This window comes from Rattus norvegicus, chromosome 10, assembly GCF_021556685.1.
Source record: "Rattus norvegicus strain SHRSP/BbbUtx chromosome 10, alternate assembly SHRSP_T2T, whole genome shotgun sequence".
Classification (NCBI taxonomy): domain Eukaryota; kingdom Metazoa; phylum Chordata; class Mammalia; order Rodentia; family Muridae; genus Rattus; species Rattus norvegicus.
The window spans coordinates 45,365,719-45,386,117 of NC_141543.1; the positions used below are offsets into that span (position 1 = coordinate 45,365,719).

The following is a 20,399-nucleotide window of genomic DNA, read 5'->3' on the forward strand; positions in this document are numbered from 1 at the left end:
GTACACACAGAGGCAGCTCCAGTGGATATTAAAGGAGCCTTCCAGAGGCCTTGAGCTATGTCCCCAGCTGTGGACCCGTCTGTACACCCATCACAAACCCTGGGTCAGATCCCTGAGAAGGTCCCAGCATCCCAGTATCTGAGGTCACCCATTCACTGTGTGTTCTCAGCCACATATTATCAGCTGCACCCCACAGACTTGTTTTATAAGTGTTGTGTGTACTGTGCTCAGTGAGGTGGGGATGGCTCAATGGTTCCAGGGCTGTTTCTTACTCTGAAGGTAGAACTTTCTTTTCCTAACAGAACTAGGCTGGACACATGACTGTGTTGTTAAAAGCGGGGCTGGGGCCTGCTCCCCGCCCCCAGCCTTGCCCCTCACCTGATAGGGAACTCAGGGCAGAGCAGCATGCTGGGCTGAGCAGCGTGTTGGAGGACCCCTAAATGTCCTTTCCACTCTGGCAAGCTGGCTCCGCTCACCCGGCATCCTGTGTCCTGTCAGAAGAGGAATGGGGACATCTGGTCTGGTGTGCTGTGATCTTCACGCCTGTCACACCACATGCAACAGCCCATGTGTGGTGTGTCACTTTAAACTCCAGGGGTCTGTGGGTCTGATGTCTGTTCTACAAAGCAATCGATGAATCCAAGCCAGGCCAAGCCTGGACTGAAGGAGCACCCGGAAATGCTCCCGTCTTTCCCAGAAATACCTGAGCACAGAGCAGAGGGACATCTCCCCTCTGTCCAGCACCCCCTTTTTAGACTTTAATTGCTAAGTTCTCATAAGTGTATATCTTATATGTTGAGCATATGGCTCCTACCTCCACATCTCCTATATTTTTCTTACCCTTCTCGTCTGTCCTCTTTGACCTCTAGACACTTTTATTCCAACTTTTACTTTATATAAACATAACATGAGTTTATACAACTACATTAAAATCTAATGACCACAAATGACGGTGAACCCATGATATTTGACTTTTTGGAACGGACCTAATCTTTAATATGATTATCTCCAGCTTCATCTATTTTTCTACAAATGACATAACTTTATTCTTGTCGATGGCTGGAAAAGAATCTCTTCATGTATACACATTTCTGTTGATGGATCCCTGAGTCGGTTCTATTTCTTAGATATTGTCAACATTGCTGCAGCGGACGTGGTAAGTGTCTGTGACATGTCTCCATCCTCTGGGTAAATCTCAGGAGAGGTATAGCTGGGTCATGTGGAAAAGAAAACTAGACACCCACATGCAGAAGGATGAAACCAGGTCAGATCCCTGACCATCTAGCTGCATGAAACTTGTCTTTAAACTGATCAAAGACCTTAGCTGAAACTCTGAAGCCCTTATGGAGGAGGGAGGGAGAAAAATGTACTATTACTTAGGTAAAAGCAGAGACTTTCTGAGTAGCCCTTCAGGGCCAACGACTCCCTTTTCTCAGCACAAGGCTGATGTTAATGAGCAGTGCCCCAAAGCTCCTAAGAACCCACATGTTGGAAGGAGACTCCCACAAATTGACCTCTGACCTCCACACATCTGCTGTGGTGTATACACGCACATACACACACACACACATACACACACACACGCACGTACAAATATGAATAAGTGTTAAGGAATGGAAGGAGGAAGGAAAAGATGATTGTAAGATACTTGCCTTTTACTCCAGCTCTCAAGGAAGGGAAAGAGGCTTGCATGGCTGCCCAGGACACCTTTCCCCCAGTTGCAACAGGGGCTGACCCGTGAACAGACTCCCCCACTTCTGGAATTTGGTATATCTGTGTACCCAAGCTGCAGGAGTACTGGCTGGCATCTCAGGTGCTGTTTAAACTTGGAAGGCCTTTCAAGAAAGGACAAGTCCTTGGATTCATTCACTGTGAATCCCTTGGCACAATCCCTTAGCACCATCGGAGGATTCCTTCTGTCTTCCCAAACCCAGTGCAGCAGCAGTGAACTCAGTGCTACAGTGCTATTAGGTCCTCTTCCTAGTGCCTCCTTTGCTCTGGACATTCGGTGCTGGGGATGGTTCTAGGGGCAATCAAGAGGAAATCCTAAATGAATTCTGTCTGCTATAGCGGGGTGGGCTGATGAGCAGGCAGTGTACCTTCAAAATAGACTGCAAATTCTGCATAGCTGCTAGCCATGAAGGCTAATCTCTCCCTCCCTCACTCTCTCCCTTCTCTCCCTCATCTCTCCCTCCCTCCCTCCTTTCTTTCCCTTTCTTCCTTTCTTTCCTTGGTAGCAGAGAGCCTTTGAGGGTGTTTGAGTAGAAGCCGGGCTGTTTTGAGAAAACTAATCTAACATCAGATCAAGACTCTCCTTCCTCTCCGTAATGGACAAGAGTTCCCACACTGCCACCTAAGCCAAAGGGAATTCTCATCTACAAAACCCAGAGGAGCACTCAGCCCATCGGTCAGTTTGTAGGCGACCACTACGGGGTGTTCGAGTAAGTCACCAAAGGCCCTTGCTTGCAGGAGTGCACAAGGCATCCGGTGGCTTGAACCACATAGATGGATCATGTGACCTTGAGAAAGCCACCTGACCTGTCATGGGCCTTCGTTTCCAGGTAAGCTGATGATGATAAGAACTATTGTGACCCACTTCCCAGGGAGGACAGATGGAATCACAAGAGGATGCACAGAGAGAGGGGGCAGGTGGCACCCTCTAGAACCAGCCATGTGTGGAGATGACAGCAGACCCTGAGGCTTTCTTAGGGGAGGATCTGGAAGCATCAGCTCCACCCATCCCTGAGACCAGAAAGATGAACAATCTCTCAAAAGGAGGCTAGCAGAGTGGGTAGCAGGCTCGCCTGGCTTGTAAGAAGCCCTGGGTTCCACCCCCAGCACTACAGAAACCAACCTGGCTGAGAGTGCAGGAAAGAGTGGGATCAGGGTGGGGCCACTCAGGGTCCACTTATCTACCGTGCACCGTAGTCTCTCCCAGGGCCCAGAAAGTGTCTGAGCTTCTTTATCATTTAAGAAAAAAATCAACATTTGGATTGAAGACAATGGGTTCTTGTTTTGTTTGGGGGGGTGTGTGTTTATTTATTTTGAGATAGTCTCATGTATTCCAGGCTGGTTTTGAACTCACTAGATATCTGAGACCAGCCTTCAACCTCTGATCCTCCTGTCTCTGTTTCCTGAGTGCCTGGTGTACAGAGGTGCACCCCCACCCCTGGTTATATGATGCTGTAGGTTGAACCAGGGCTTCATAAATCCTAGGCAAGCACTCTGCCATCTTGGTCACATTCCCAGCCCAGAAGACAGTGCTATCATAGACAATAAAAAGCCCATCCTATACCAATGCTGTGCTAAAATATGACTGTTAATTTGTAACTGTTTGGTTATTTTAAATATGTTTCACAGAGGAAAGATCCCCCAAAGGCTTTATACCTGGGGTCTTCAAGGGTTGGAATGCAAATGTGTGGGCAGGGCATATGAAGGATGCAAAGCCCTCCCAGGCATGTAAAGAAGAAAGATGCTAATGTGTGTGTGTGTGGGGGGGGGAGGGACTCTCAACTGTAGTTTCCATGCTAGGTCTCTTCTGCCAGATCCATTGCCTGGTTCACTCAGAGGTCATGAAATAGAACCTTCTACCTAGAATTCTAGATACAAAGGATAAGAGAAGCCGAACTTCTTTTTGCTCATGGGGGACTACATTCTTGTGGGGGAAATGCATTCTTGTGGGAAGGGTGCAGAAAGAGTATATGCACTGTATCCTTCGGTGAAGGTGAGATACAGAGAAACTATGTATGGTGGGGGAAGAAGCATCCCGGAAGGGAATTCGGAAGGATGGGTGACCTAAGGGCAGGATGCTGTCAAAGTGAGGAAGATAGCCATGGAGTTATCTTAAGGAAGAGTTCCTGGCCAAAGACACAGGCCATGCAAGGCCCCAAGGCAGGAGCAAAGGGGCATGTGGGGCAATGGAGGGAAAAAGGAATGAGGATGTCTGTGTGAGCAGAGAGGTGTCCAAAAGCCCTGAATCCAAAAAGACTTACAAAGAGGAGGATGCCACTGTGGAATCTGAGTGACAGTTACACAGAAAAGAGTGTCGATGGTGGTGGACCAGTGCCTTAGCTCTGTGCAGGGCCTGAGGTAGTAAAGTGCTTGCCATCTAGTCATGAAGACTTGAGTTCAATTTGGAGAACCCACATAAAAAAATCTGGCTGTGGTACAGCATACCTTGAATTCCAGAGGCAGAGGCAGGGGGATCTGAGATTCCCTAACCAGCCAGCCTGGTTTAAATAGTGAGCTCCTAGCCAATAGGAGACCGTGTCTCTAATGATGTAGATTGTGTCCTGGGGAATAACACTGAGGTCATCCTCTGGCCTTCATATGAACTTGTGGGCACACATGTAGTACGATCACACCACACACACACACACACACACACACACACACACACACACACACACACACACTGAGTAAAATAAACAGCCTCCACTTGGGCGGTGGTAGCGCATGCCTTTAGTTCTAGCACTTGGGAGGCAGAGGCAGGATTCCTGTGAGTTTGAGGCCAGCCTGATCCACTGAGTGAGCTCCAGGACAGTCATGGATATACAGAGAAACAACCTTCAAGGGTGCCCCATGAAACCAACTGGTGGGATCCAGTTCTGTTTGTGACCTGTGACAGACCATCCTGCTATTTGGTGTTTGTTGGGGGTTTTTTGTTTGTTTGTTTGTTTTTGTTTTTTAACCCACCATTTTTTTATGGTGAGTTATTCACATAACAACTCTAGGAAACTTATCCCCAAACCTGGATTCCAGCTCCTCTTTCCAAAACTGGAAGACATGGCCTGGTGGGGTTCTTGTGTGGCACCAGTTGACTGGTGCTAAGTGGTGAATGCTTCTGATGGATGCCCCTCCTCAAAGCTAGTTTACATGTGGACGAGAAGCAAATTATTTTCCCGTGTCTACCTCCAACCTGAGCAGAGGGCGGAGCCCAGCTACCGCCATACCACCATGAACAGGCCTAATCTCATCGGATAATGGAAGTTAAGCAGGGTCAGATCTGGGTAGGACTCGGGTGGGAGAAAGCCACGCCCAGGAGGACCAACCGCTCTCTTTGCAGCAGCTGGACACCCTCATGCCCAGGAGACTGAGTCTACTGCTTCTTGAGGAAGAGTGTCTCTGTGTGAGCTAAAACTCCCTGAGCCAGGGAGAAGCCTTGCCAAGCTGGTCTGCAGAGATGGGACCCCACCCACCTCCACCTACTGGCCACCAACTCCCCCATCACTCCAGGTCCCTCTGACCACCCTGCCCCTCCAGGTCCCTAGAAGCTCCACGACAGTGATTTTTTGAGGTCAGACCTTGCACTCAGAAGAAAGTCAGAGGGTCAAGAGTTTAAGGTTATCCTGGGCTACTTAGAAGTAAGCTCAAAGCAAGCCTGAGCTACATCAGACACTGCCTCAAAACAAAACAGAGAGAGGAGAGTGAGAAAAGAAGGAAAGAAAAAAGGGAGAGAGGGAGAAAGGCAGGAAGGAAGGAAAGAAAGAAAGAAAGATGAATGGAAAGAAGGGAGGGATTGAAGAAAGGAGGGAGGGAAGGAGGGAGAGAGAGGCAGGCAGGAAGGAAGGAAGGAAAGGAGAAATGAAGGAGGGGAGGAAGGAAAGGAGAAAGGAAGGAGGGGAGGAAGGAAGGGAGGGAGGGAGGGAGGGAGGGAGGAAGGGAGGAAGAAAGGAAGGCAGGCAGGCTCTGAAAGAACAGGGTAAAATGCAGAGGCCATCCAGACCTGCTGAACAGGCCTCTGCTTCTTGCCTCTTTGATTAAGCAGAACCCTTTGCAAAACTGTTGAGTCTCCAATAGACCTCAGGTTCCGACCTGGGTGGCCTTGGATAACTTAATCACTAGGCCTGTCTTTCTTCGTCTGTTAGGATGGCTGTCATCAAAAAAGACTAAAGACAACAAGTGCTGGTGAGGGTGTGGAAGGAGAAGCCTAGTGCATGCATGTTGTTGGTGATGTAAACAGCCGAGATGGAAAACAGCAGGGAGGTTCCTCAAAGAACTACAAATAGAACTACCTACCGTATGGCTCAGCAAACCCACCTCTGGGCGAGCATCCAAAGGAAATGGAATCAGTCTGCCCACCCACGTTCGCCGAAGCACCTTCGTGCTACCCAGTGGAAACAGCCCAGGTGTCCACCATCTAATGAATGGATAAAGACAATAGTCTGTATACACAGTGGAATACTACTCAGACTTTAAAAGAGACGGACGTAGGGGCTGGTAAGATGGCTCAGCAGGAAATGTGTTTGTCGCCAAGCCTGATGGTCTGTGTTCTATCCCCAGGATCTACGTAGTGGAGAGAACTGACTGCTACATGCTTCCGAGGGCATGCGTGGATACACAAAATAAAAAAATAAAAATGGAACTAAATTAAAGAATAGATAAGATAAGAAGAAAATTTTATGCAAATGTACTGTTGAGATTTCATGGGTGCAGCCTTCCTGTGATGCCCAGAATAGTGTCTCACAGCAGATGTGACCTGCACACCAACAGACAACACCGGTTGACACGCCAACATGGGTGAGGGAAATTTCACAAGGCCCCGATCCTAGACAAAGAGCTACAGGCAACCAATGGTTGATGAGAGAAGAAGAGTTCGTTTTCTCCAGGTCATCTTTTCTGACAGGTTATCCCACTGCCATGGTCAGCCTTAAAGGCACGTACGTCTGAGCAGCACTAAATGGATTCTAGTGTGTGTGTGTGTGTGTGTGTGTGTGTGTGTGTGTGTGTGTGTGATTAGAAAAAAGGTTATGAGTGAAATAGACTGTTGGGGGGAGGGCGGCAATGGGGGGAGGGTGGGGAGGGGAACACCCATAAGGAAGGGGAGGGGGAAGGGGGATGTTTGCCCGGAAACTGGGAAAGGGAATAACACTCGAAATGTATATAAGAAATACTCAAGTTAATAAAAAAGAAAAGAAAAGAAAAGAAAAAAGGTTATGAATCTGAGAGAGAATAGGGGGGAAATACAGAAACAGAGAAGGAGAGGGAGAGTAGAAATGACATGAAAACATTGCTTGTATGAAATTCTCAAAAGAAAATCAAATTAAAAAAAATAAGATTTTGAAGAAAGAAGGCGACCTCATCATTCCTAACAAGGCAAAATGAAGCTGGAGTGTAGAGCAGTCACGGAAAGCCAATGCCGTACGTTTCACACACAGGGAAACTCTAAGGTTGATCTAACAGACTCTGAGAGCAGAATGACGGTTACCAGAAGCTCCGAGTGCAGGAGGCAGGAAGTGCTGGTCGAAAGACACTGCATTTCAGTTAGGAGTGAGTTCAGGAGATCCACTGTGCAGTAGGCGACTGAACTAATAAGGAACTATAGCTGGTCCTGGTGATGCACACCTGTAGTCCCAGCTACTAAGGAGACCGAGGCAGGAAGATCACAGTTCCAGGCCTGCCTGGAGTACAGAGAGAGTTCAAGGCCAGCCTGGGTCATTTAATCAGACTCTGTCTCAAAATAAAAAGTAAGAAGTGAGCTGAAGTGTATGTGGCTCGGTGGCGAGGTGTTTGCTGAGTGTGCACTCCCCTGTGCTGCCTCCCCAACTCACACGCAAATCATATACTTGGAAATTACCAGGAATAGATTTTACATGTTCTTACTGCAAAAACATGCCACGTGTTAAATAACTTCATTTAGTTTTATTGATTTAAAAAAAATAATATGACTAAAGACATGATCTCCGGGGCTGGGGATTTAGCTCAGTGGTAGAGCGCTTACCTAGGAAGCGCAAGGCCCGGAGTTCGGTCCCCAGCTCCGAAAAAAAAGAACCAAAAAAAAAAAAAAAAAAAAAAGACATGATCTCCATGCCAGAGTGCTTGCCTGGCATCCACAAAGCCCTGTGTTTGATTCCCACAGCCACAGAATTATATTTTTAGTAGAAAACAGTGTGTGTGTGTGTGTGTGTGTGTGTGTGTGTGTGTGTGTGTGTGTGTGTGTGTGTTCAGGACGGGGACTGGGGAGATGGTTCAGCCTGCTAAATGCTTGCCTTGTGAATGTGAGGTCCTGACTCACACAAATGACAGGCGGGTGTGACAGCCCACCTGTAACTGAGTGCTCGGGAAGCTGCTGTGGGATCCTTGGGGCTGTGGCTCGTAACCTCCCTGGATTAGCAGGCTCTGGGTTCAAGTGAGAGACTTTGACTCAGGATATAAGGTGGAGAGAGACAGCATCTATTTCTGGCCTCTGTGTGCTCACACAGAGATGTGCATGTGTACACACACACACACACACACACACACACACACACACACACACACACAAACTCTCAACACACACTCACAAGAAACAAGCTAAGCCCTCAGGTAACTTCTGCAGCTCGGCGCCAGTGTGAACATGGCGCCCACGAATGACTTAGTGATCACTGTCTGGCTACTGTCTTTTGCTCTTGTAAACTGCTGTGAAGACTATGCTAACGATATTGGAAAGAGTGGCCCTCTTTGCCTCCTTCAGCATCTGTGATTTCCAGGCTTTGCCACCCCAAGTCTTGGTGTCCCCATGGACAAGGGGCCTGAAGGACTTAGTGTGAAAAGCATTTGGCAAGAGGCCAGGTGAGATGCTGAAGTAGCTGACAAGTTGAAGTCAGTACTACCACAGTACATGCTCAAAAATCTGTGGAATGTAGGAATTCTCCACACATCACTGGTCACCAGTGTGCCCAGGAGCTCTTTTTGGGAGCAATCCCAGAGACACACACATATGTACTCTCACTTGCACATGCATGTGCGCGCACACACACACACACACACCTGCAGACCCTGTAACACTCCTCTCTTTGCAGTGATTTGTTTCAAATGTGAAGAAGCAACCTGAGAGATATGAACTCATCCTGGACTTCAGAAGGGACAGAAAAGAAAGGGCACGAGCAGAGGAGGTGCTATACACGGGCTGGGGGCTCAGCTCCCTGCAAAGTAGGTGCACGACCCTGAATTCTATCTTCAAGGAAAAAAAGGAAAGGGAGAGAGGGAGGAAGAGGACAGGAAAAGAGGGAGAAAAGTGGGATGGAAGAGAGGGAAGGAGGGAGGGAGAGGGGTGGGGTGGGAAAGAGAGGGAGGGGAGGGAGAGAAGAAGGGGAGAGGAAAGAGGAAGAGAAGGAAAGGAAGATCAAGGGAAAAGGGAGGGGGAGAAGGAGGGAGGGAGGGAAAGAGAATGGGAGGGGAGAAGAGGAGAAAGGGAGGAAACAGAAATCTATTCTAGCCACTTAGATGGTTTCTTCTTTTTTTTTTTTTCTTTTTTTTTTCTTTTTTTTGGAGCCGGGGACCGTTAACCCAGGGCCTTGCGCTTGCTAGGCAAGCACTCTACCACTGAGCTAAATCCCCAACCCCAGATGGTTTCTAGTTATAGTCTCCTCCCCTGTGTGTTCTCCAGAGATGTGCAGGATGCTCTCTCTGGTCCATTTCCATCTATAAATGAGCTTACACAGCCCAATGCCCTCTGTATCTAGAGCTTCCTGCTTGACTTTCCCACCACCACCCAGACACAGGGAGTGGATGCTGTCTTACCCTTGCTCCTTGCCCACAAACTCCTTAGTGGTATGGCCACTCCCTGCTAGGTTCTACCTCCAACTTTGGCACAAGAAGATGTGCCAGGTAGGGCAAGGAAGCACACTATGGTGGTCATGTACAGACGAGTCCTGCCTTGGCCCATGACTTATTGGTGACTGTCAGCCAATGATGGGACCTGACTGAGCCTGGGTCTTTTAATACATCAACCAAGAAATAAGCATCAGGCTGTTAGGAGACCAAAGCAGGATAGAATGTGGATAGCACAAAGCCATGCCTGGAACCTTTATGAGGTCATTGTTACAACCCCAATGGCATGGTTGTCGTCAGAGGGATTGAGTGATCACAGGGCAGAGTCCCTCATTCTTTGGAGCCCAGCAACCATCCGAAATAGGATGGACTATCTATTCTCCTACGTCTCTGAGCCAACCCTCCCTTAAGCCAACATTAGTGATACACTGGGGTCCAGTGGAGGGTGGAGATATGCGGTTCTCAGAGGAAGGTGACATTAACTAAACATTTACTGTAAGCTAGAACTGTGGTGAGCACGTAGTACCCTTCATCCCCTGAGGTTAACGCGCGTGCACGCTTGCAAGTGCACACACACACACACACACACACACACACACACACACACACACACCACACACGCGCGCGCGCAGACACACGCACAAGACGGTCATGGGACTCACATAAATGACCCACCTTTCTGATCCCCACAGCCAAGCTGGAGTAAAACTCACACTGCCTATGTGTCTAACAGTCGCCCGGCCTGTCTGTTCATGCCCATGGGTTGGAAAGAGCCACCAGGAAGGGAGGGGTTCTGTGGTCCCTCCCCCACAGCAGGGATTCTAATACTATGGGACTGCTCATACCAGCAGATTCTCAGCCAAGGCTCCATGTCCAATCCTTCTTTGAGTTTCCTTCTCTCCAACCTGGCCCTACCCAGCCTTCTGTCCATCTGTCCTCTCCCTCCCCTGAGCAGGGCAGCTTAGGACAGAACCAGGCAGGCTGGCAGGTCACAGCAGGTAGAGAGCAGTTTTCTAGCAACGAGGAAAGAGTGCACTCAGGGCCAGCGGCCCCTAATGAGTGAGGGGTGACTTTGGAGCATCGTCTGTTGACCCAAAGGTGCTGGACACTGACCACACCTCTCCATCTCAGGACCCGATGCATCCTAATTCCCCTTATCCACCCTAAATGTATATACTTTCTGCTTATCCGCAGACATAGGAGTCAACGGATCTGTGGAGCAGTCTGTGCTCTGCAAAGCAGGCTGCTGTAGCAACCAGGGGTTAAAACATAAATATCCCAGCCCCACCCCAGATCTATTGACTCAATATCCTCAGGGGTGGGGCTCAGGAATAGGAGTCTAACGAGTTTCCTGGATGATTTTGGTGTGCCTGGAGTTGAGGATCTACTGAAAAAGGCACACAGCTCTTTCTTTAGGGTCTTCCATTGGGCCATACCTCGTATGAGTGAACAGATGCTCCACAGGGCATTGGTAGGGTTGGACAATACGAGGAAGGGATTTGACAGAAAGACTTTGATCTTTGAGGCTAGATAAGAGATTTGGTGTGTTGGAGACCACAGCCTTTGAGGAGCATGATTGGGTAGGGGCATGCACTGAGGTTGCTCAAGTAGAGACAGATCTTGTTCCCTAGTGACCTTCTGGATGCTCTTGGGGGAGCATAGGACCTTGGCAGACTGCCAAGTGGACCGCTCAGAAGAGTGGCCAGGAGGGAAAGCAACCAACCTTACACATCTGAAGTTCATCTGAATTTTAAGCCTGTACCTGTTACATCAGTGTTCAAGCCCCAGGGACAAGTGTTTACCTCCCAGAGACGGGGTCTGTCCACCTTCAGAGAGTCCCAGCCCCTGAACCATGCTCCTCTTGCAATAAATAGAACTGAACCTGAAAGTGATGACCTCTGCACAGCTCATGGCCCAACAGAGACATGAACAAAAACCTTCACCTAAGATTCCTCATGGGACCAGCAGAGCTCATCACCATCTCCATCAAACAGCCCAAAGAACCAGAGCCGAATGCTTAAGTCTACTGGGGTGTGGCTGTAATGGAGTACTATGCAGCAAAGAAGAGGAACTGTTGTTCTAGGAACCATGCAGATGGGTCTTGTTCATGATGTGGAGCTGTGGGTGTGTTGCACACACACACACACATACACACACACACACACACACATTGTGCTACAACTAGTATATAAAAGTCAAAATAGGTGAACTGAAGCTATGAGTTAGATTAGGGTAAAATTACCCCCAAAGGTGTGGGAGCAATTGGTACCTGAAAGGCACACAAAGTGGGGTTTCTGGATGGAAGGTATTTCTGTTTATCTTGGAGTTGGTTAGTTTTCACTAAACTGAGTGTTCATGAGTCATGTTCTTTTCTGTATAGATATCGTATTTCATTAGAAAGGTTTTTAAGCCCTAGCAAACGTTCAGAGGTGAGTCAACACCGATAGGGAAGAAGCCGTGTAAGTGATGGCAGCGTCTAACTGGCCGTGGACCAAGTGGGTCTCTTCCTACCCCCAGGAACCAGGAAGGAGGCGGTACTCCAAACCAAGCTGTATGAAAACTGTGCCAGGCAAGGCAGGGCTGTGGAAACCAAAGCTCCACAGTCCCATGCCCAGAGCCTCAAAGCCCATGGAAACCTACTTTCTCAGCCCCTGCCGTATTTTACTTCTCTACACGTAGAATTGGATGCTTTTCTAAACATCTGAAAAACTCAACTGCTCTGGGGGCCACAGAACAGGAAGGCCACAGCAAAGCAACTGAAAGGTTGTTTAAATTAGCAATTTCAATAAACTCACTGGGCCTCCCGAATCATTCGCACTGTGATTGGAGTGCACAGCCAGAGAAGGGAGGTGTTGCCATCCTGAGATGGACAGCTGGATTTTACGCATTACAAAGAGGTAGCTAGCATGGCAAGGGATCTCAGGAGAGCTCCTGGGGCCCGTGACATCTGCTTTGGGCTCTGGTTTTTTATACTTTATAAAAACTCAGCAGCTAAAGCAAGAGCACCAGGTGCTCTCCTTTTGAAAGTTTACGAAGAGAACTTTAAAAGTTGTTGTGACCAGGCTCTGTGTCAGGGCTTGATATAAGAGTCCCACAGGGCCAGGCTACTGGTCTGAATCCGATGGTCTGAGATCCTGGGAGCTGAATCGGTTCCCAACCTTTCAGGCTCTCCTCTTCGCCCGTAGCTACTGGCACACAGTGTTCAATTACCATGAGCCGTTAACTCTGTTAGCTGTAACAGGTGAGCGTAATGACAGTGTGTGACCCTCTGTTGAGGTGAAAGTGAGTGTCCTGGACTAGACAGATGGACAGTGACAATCAAGCCAGGAGTGGCTGCAGAGCTCACACTCATAGAGACTGTCCTGACACCACCCCTCTGCTTCCCCAACTGATCTCCCAGGCGCCCAGAGCAGTATAGTTCAGGACCTTGTGTCCCAAATGTCTTGAAAGGACCCAGGGGGATGGGATAGAAAGGAGCCCTGATTTCAGGCACGTGAGTACATGCAAGCCAACACACTCACACAGGCTGACGTTATCCCACACCAACGTGTGCTATCCTGCTCAGCTTGGCCGTGGATCTGCTGCTGAGGCAGCTTCCACCCAACCTTCCCGTGAAGAGAGCTGCTGTGCTCTGGCTACACTGGTGCAGGCCACTGTAACCTCAGGACTGGGAACAAAACTGAAAGAGGCAAGGAGCCGCCATCTTCTGCAAGCTCGAAGTCACAAAATGCTCAAACTGAGTTCTTCTGGACTGCAGATGGCAAAAGGTTTAGAGACAGGTTTTGAGTTAGTCTGTGGGTAATGGCGGCATATAAGACCCTGGACTAGCCTATGCAGGACAAGATACCTTGACCTTTATTCTTCTTCATCATTCTCAGACAGATGTGCCTAGCAAGACACTGGGACCTGAGCTTCTTCATCGTCTCTCAGCACTTATGGAGAACCCCGTCACACACAGCCCTGTGGTATGATGTCTTTCTGCTTTTAGACCTGTGGGGATGGGAGCCAGAAAGATGGCTCCGTGGGTCAAGGCACTTACCGCCAAGCCTGACAACAGAGGTTCAATCCCTAGAGGGAGAGAACTGACTCCTGAAAGTTATCCTTTTATTACCAAGTGCACCAGGGTACTCCCTCGACCACACACACACAATAAACAAATACATAAATAAGTGTATAAGGCAAAGATCTATAGGGAGGTCCAGATGGACTGAGCCAGATGGACGTGCTTCAAAAAATACCTGGGCCAGAAGCTTGGGAGAGGCTTGGAGGAAGCATGGTTAGTAAAGGCGAAGGGTGAGGAAGAGCCTTAACACCGCTTACGTCTGTGTGCGTGAATGATCCCCCACTGTCTATATTTTAAAATGGCTACGTTCCAGGCATGGTGGGCCATACCTGTCACACTAGCACTTGGGAAGCCGAAGTTGGAGGCCTGCCTGGGCTCCGTGGTGAGAGACTCTGTCTCCAAAACAATTTTTTAAAAGTGTCTTTAAAAAAAACTTTAGCCGAGTGTGGTGGTACATGCCGAGTTCAAGGCCACCCTGGTCTACAAAGTGAGTCTAGGACAGCTAGGGCTACATAGAGAAACCTTGTCTCAAAAAAACAAAAAACAAAAAACAAAAAACAGCAACAAAAGCAAATTTGATGGCACATTTTTATAACCCCAGCACTTGGAAGACTGAGGCGGGGTGGGGGTGGGTGGTTGCTGTGAGTTCTGGGAAGGCCTGAGCTATAGAGAAAGCAAGCAAACGAACCGATCTGCACTCCCTTCATTGTCCAGCTCACTCTACTTCCTAGAACAGCTGCCCAGTCCTCCCCACAAGCACAAAGGGTCCTGTACTTGAAGGCCGTGTCCCCGCATATGCTATTCTCTGTCTGTGGGGTGTAGTCTCTGCCTTTCCTTGTCAACTATGTGGAATCTGGGGCTACATTGCACAGTGTAGGTACAATGGTCTCTCTGGTCTCTGTGTCAGCCTGAGTTTTCCTGTTTTATTGCCCAGCTTGAGGTGTTATGCTGTCTGCCTAGCACCTGTCTCTTCCAGCTACTATTATTTTTGCTTTATTTGAGTCAGGGTCTCGTGTAGCCCCGGCTGGCCTCCCCAACTTTATGAAGTGAGTCTTAGCCAGCAGAAGCTGGGTGATGGAGTTGATCTTTCTGAGTCTGTCCCCGCAGGGAAAACCAAGGTGACAGAAAGATCCAGGAGAAGACAATGAGGATGACCATGATGTGTACGATGGTCTAGCCTGGAGACATGAACCACTTAGGGTTAGCCTGCATCCTCTCTTCACTCACACCCCACAACTACATATTGCTTGCTGTTAGATAAAAACCGACCCAAGTTTAAGTAAATGTTGAAAATCTATGGTGTTGCTTATAAAACAGGACCAGTAATTAATTTTTCAACAGGCAATTCTGGACCCTTGAGGACCCTTCAGATTGGACATGTATCTTCTGGTTGAGTGGAAAGAGCTACAGAACAGGGAAGGACTGTAGGGGTGTGTGTGTGTGTGTGTGTGTGTGTGTGTGTGTGTGTGTGTGTGTGTATGAGAGAGAGAGAGAGAGAGAGAGAGAGAGAGAGAGAGAGAGAGAGAGAGAGAGAAGGGGTCCTACTGATAAGTTTCTGTCCCTAGAAGAGCAGCTTCTAACCTAGGGACCGGCTTCACCGCCCATCCAGCACACCCTAGGGTATTTGAGGTCAATTCGCCCTTCCCTGAGAATGGCCTGACTAGAAACATCCCCTGACTGGCCGAGACAGAGTGAGGCAGAGGAAAGCAAGAGATGTGAGTCCAGGTCAGGCCTTCCCCACTAGCCGTGTGACCCTGGTGTTGTCATCAGCCTCCCATGTTGATTCTGTCTCACTCGCGGTCTCAGAATCCTGAAGCTGTCTGCGCTGTGTTGGCTCACAGCGTCTCTCACCTGCAACCGGAATAGAGGCCCCAGTCTCTGCTCGCCCGCTCGCCTGAGTTAACTGTTCACACGTCAGATACAGGGCACACCAGGCTCTACAGAGAGCAACACAGTCCCATAACTGACATTTATTCTAGCAAGACAGATAACCTCAAACAATGCAGGCCTGGCTGTGATCAGTTGTAGGAGGGGAATGATTCAAGGTACCTTGAGATGACAGCACCCTGGTGGAGGACAGGAGAGCCATCAGTAGGCCCCATGCTGTGACTTTATTGAATCCTCATACCAACTCTCTGAGAAAAGAAGGATGTTGGACCAGGCACGTGGCTCAGCCAGTAAAGTGCTTGCCTTGCAAATACGAGGACATGACTTCTGTCCTCAGAACCCATATTAAAAACAAACAAAAGAGCAGGGCTTAGCGCACACTTGTGATCCAAGCGCTGAGTGGGTGGAAACTGGCACAGCACTGGGGCTCACTGGCCAGGCAGCCTAGCTTAATTGACACAAGTGTCAATTTAGTGGAAGACCCTGGCTCAAAAATCAAGATGGACAACATCCAAGGATGTTCTCTGGCCTGCTCATGTGTGTGCATCCCTAAGCATCTCCACACTCCACAAACACCCAGGTGTGCACAGAAATGAAGGTGACATCACCTACGTTTCAAATAAAGAGACTGAGATTGTTTTAGGGAAGTCTGGAGCCCCAGTCATGCAACTAACAACACTCAGGGTTTAGACTTACACCTGTCTCACTAAAGCTGCCTTCAAACTGCCCCTGTAAATGGAATTATTAGCACTGTGGGTTGGAGCAGTAGAATTCCAAGATCTGTTGGTATTGGTGACCCAAGAACCATAGAGCTTCCAGAGGGCAAGCCCACCTAAGGGGTACCTGGAGGTCCCCATCACCCACATCCCCAGCACACATGATTTCCCTCTGAAGCTCAGCACCTTCTGCTGGCCTCTGCCATAGAGCTCTGTCTGGCCAGTGGTAGTTGCTAAATCTCAGCCTACCATGGAAGTCTTCTCTGTCCCACTGAGTCGAGGGGAGTTAAGTCACCAAGGCAGAGGAGGAAGGGAGGGGGGACAGAGCAGCTTCACTCCCAAGGGCAGATGTGGAGGAGCCAGGAGGTTCAGCCCTCAGACATCAGGCCCAGCTGCTGGGTAGTGGCTGCAGCACACAGGTATCTTGCATATGGCTCCCGGGGTCCCTAAGGACTGAATGCTGAGAATCGTGGAATCCCAGGGATTCTACACAATTTCATCTCTTTCAGTTCTCCAGCTTTCTTCATATCACAGACGAGGAAACAGAGACACAGGGAGAGGAGGCTCATTGCTTTATTCCATCTATTGGATGAGCCAGCACCGGGGATTTGGTCTTTTCCTGTGAGAACTCTGGCAGGTTCTCCAGGCAGATCCTCCTGGGAAACCTCACACCTGCCTCCTCCAGGAACATGCGACACTCAGACAGACAGCAGATTCCTCTGCCTGTCCTGTCTGTCTGATGGCATCTGGGGGGTGGGCTATTTCAACCAAAACAGAAATCTTTACTTATCTTTGTTGGAGGGTCTCACACAGCCCAGTCTGGCCTTGAGTCCATTGGGTAGCCACAGAGGAGGGCAGGCTTCTGATCTTCCTGCTTCTGCCTCCTTGATGCTAGAGTGACGAGGCTGTGTCACCACGGCCAGTTTATACAGGGCTGGGGCTAGAACCCAAGACCTTGTGCATGCTAGGTAAACACTCTACCCACCCAGCTACACTCCTAGCACCAACTGAGAACGAATCGACAGGGTGGGCGAGATAGATCAGTAGATAAAGGTGCTTGCTGCTAAGCCTGGTGACCTGAGTTGATCCCTGGGATCCACAGGGTTGAAAGAGAGAATCGACTCCTGAACATTGTCCTCTGACCTCTACAGGCATGCTGTGGACATGCAAATGCCAGCATACTTACACACACACAGACACACAGACACACAGACACACTGTAAAACAATCTTTAACTGAAATGAATGAATCTTAAATGGCCCTCCAATACCTTGACTCCGTTTGTAGAAATGTCAACCCAGAGACTCATGACCCTGTCCCCGGCCACACAGTATGAGAATCTCAGGAGCACAATGCATGGTCTCTTTTCACACTGCCACACCTTCTGCTAGGAAAACTCAGAAGACCATGCACACATGCTCAGCACAGACCCCAGCACACAGGAGGAGCTCCGCACAAGCCAGCGCTGGTGAGCATCCTTGTCCTCACAGGCAGAGGTCAAGTGAATCAACTCTACCTCAGCTCCACACTTGGAAGTGAGACTAAAGACCAGAACGCTAGAAGTCTTGAGTCTCTCTCCACCTCGCTCCTCTTCCCTGAGCCCAGACTGGCTCTGGATCCTGTCTTGGGCAGAGGCAGCCTTAGGAGCTCCTGGCAAGCCTCAGCACAGCCTTGCCGTTCTCCATGCTGGGGCGAACACACCGTCTTTCTCCCACGGAGGGCTGTGCTGAGCCCCAGTGACTTTTTCAGAATTCCACTTGGGCTCTCTGGACTAAGCTCCTGCCTCCCTCAAGGCACGAGAACAGAATTGGTCTCTGCTGTCTTCTGAGTCAGCTCTACCTCCAGAGCCTGTCAAACCACCACCTTTCCCGGCATTTAGTCACAACGTTTGCCCCTGTCACACAGCCAGGCAAGCCAAGGGTCTGGGAGGGCACCCTTAAAAGACTGCAGGATGAGGCATGGGTAGCCCTACTGTCTGACGCACTCCCAAGTCTTCCTTCTGCCTTACTAAGTAGCCCTATCTGCCACAGGCCTCTGTGCCCCTCAGACGCGTAAGAGGCTAGCCCTTCCTTCAGCTCACTTTCGAAAACCACATATAGGAAACCTTCATACAACATGAAGCCTCATCCTTAGAACCCAGGCGAAAGACGAAAGTCCAACCTTCCCCTGGTACAAATGTGACCTTCCTCTTCCTCCTCAAGTCCAGAATCTTATCCTTCCAAAGTCCTGCTGACTAGTGCCCAGGTGTGGGCCGGCCACATCACTGTCACCAGTGCACCTAGGGAGACTGAGACTGGGAGTCCCTGTCCACCCCTCTATGTCTGTCTTGCCAGCTCCTGGTTCCTTCACTACCTTGCAGGAGCTTGTGCCAGCTTGCTCAGAGACCAGGCGTAAAGACAAATTCATTTTACAATCCCAGCCCCAACCTCTCAGTCCCTTCCTAGGTCTTACCTGTCCTCCTCAGGTGGAGAGGGTGCCTGGAAGGAGTGGATGCTGGGCTGGGGCTCCTGTCCCCAGGGCTTAGCTGAAGGCTCCAGAGGGAAGGACGGAGGAGCAGGAGCCAACAGGAAGGCTCTCAGCACTGCCCCAGCCCAGAGGCTGCTGAGAAAGTTGGAGTAGGTGTGTCCAGGCCCAGGAAGGAGAAGGGAGAGGAGGAGGGAGAGGAGGTGGGAGAAGTGAGGCGAATCATCCCCCTCCTGCCAGCTCTCTGGCTCACTGCAGGGAGAGAAAGCAAGGAAGCCAACTGGTTTGCAGCCCAGAGCTCACAATGGGGTAAGGATGAAGTCAGGGAAGATGACGGCCCCTTGTCACCTCCCTTCCAGATTCCGCAGCTCAAGAAACTGGGTCCCTGGGCAGTTAGTGTTATACAAAGTCACCTCAGACTTCTAGACTGGGAAAGGTGGATTAGCTTGCAGGTCAGTGTTCTATCCACTCCTCATTTCCAGATCCCCCCCCCCCACACACACACACACTTCCAGCTCTGCACTGCCAACTGCTATGTAGCCCTGGGCAGTCGTAGAGCTGGAACCTCAGTTTCCCTCCCTCCCCCTTTTCCTTTTCTCCTCTCATAGTTCTTACCTCCCTGGGTGGTTTTGAGGATTAAATAAAAATAAAAAGTTGTAGTGAGGGATTGTGGTTCATGACTGAAATCTCAGCACTTGTTGGGCTGCCACAGGAGGATTGCTGTGAGTTTCAAGCTAGCCTGAGCTTGGAACAGAATGAGGACCTGTCTCAACCCTTCCCAAAACAAACAAAATGACAGAGGTTGAGAAAAGGTAATTCTTATTTTTATGAGGCTGCACGAAGCCCTAAATCCCTATCTGTAAAGTGTGTGTGTGTGTGTGTGTGTGTGTGAGAGAGAGAGAGAGAGAGAGAGAGAGAGAGAGAGAGAGAGAGAGAGAGTTGAATGATTTGAGGAGAAAGAAAGAAGAGACTCACAGGAGTTACCCATCCTTCCCCCAGCCACTGCCACCTTTCACTGGGGAAGCCTTGTGCTGTTTTAGTGTGGCACTGGCCTTCAAAACTAGAGTGTCAGGATCAAAAAGAAGTCCCTCCTCACACAGGGAAACCATCCTTCCATGTTTAATTTAGCACTCCCAACCCCCTCTTCCCCAACCAGAGTCTTGATGTCCCCTTTCCAGCATCCCTGGAAAACACCTGAGTCTGTTGGTTTTGTTCACATCTGATCACAGAGAACTCGTTACTTCCCAGCAACCCGTCAGATACAGCAGTCTTACCTGATGTTCAGCTGAGCGGTGACCTGGAACCTGGCTGATAAGGAAGAGCTCTTTACACCTCCCATTTCCACTGTCACCATGAGTTCGTGTGACCCAAAGGAATGGCTTAAGTCTGCTTAGTATCCACTTTGTTATTGTTCTTTTCTTATTTTGTTTTGTGTTTGGGACGAGGTCTCATGCAGCCAGGGTTGGTCTTGAACTCTTGATATTCCTGCCTCAGCGTCTTGAGAGTTAGGATTCAATGTCTGAATCATTACACAGGTCTCTCTCTCTCTCTCTCTCTCTCTCTCTCTCTCTCTCTCTCTCTCTCTCTCTCTTTCCCTCCCTCTGTCTCTCTTTGTCTCTCTCTCTCTGTTTATCTCTCAGTTTCTGAAAAACATATTTACATAATATTTATTTATGTATTTACTCTGTGTGTGTGTGTGTTCATGCACCGTGGTGCAAAATTGGAGATTAAAATAATTT

The 20,399-nt window shown here is 49.3% G+C and overlaps 1 protein-coding gene across 4 annotated transcripts in view; it reads right to left on the bottom strand.

Annotated features, from left to right (window-relative positions):
* Nucleotides 1-18,963, bottom strand: part of Fat2 (FAT atypical cadherin 2) — an 89,557-nt gene extending 70,594 nt beyond the window's left edge. Inside the window, exon 1 of one of the 4 annotated variants that reach the window (XM_087574201.1) lies at nt 18,649-18,796. The gene's annotated coding sequence lies outside the window, so the exon portion shown is untranslated. 4 annotated transcript variants of the gene reach the window in all.
* Nucleotides 18,964-20,399: the final 1,436 nt, after the last annotated feature.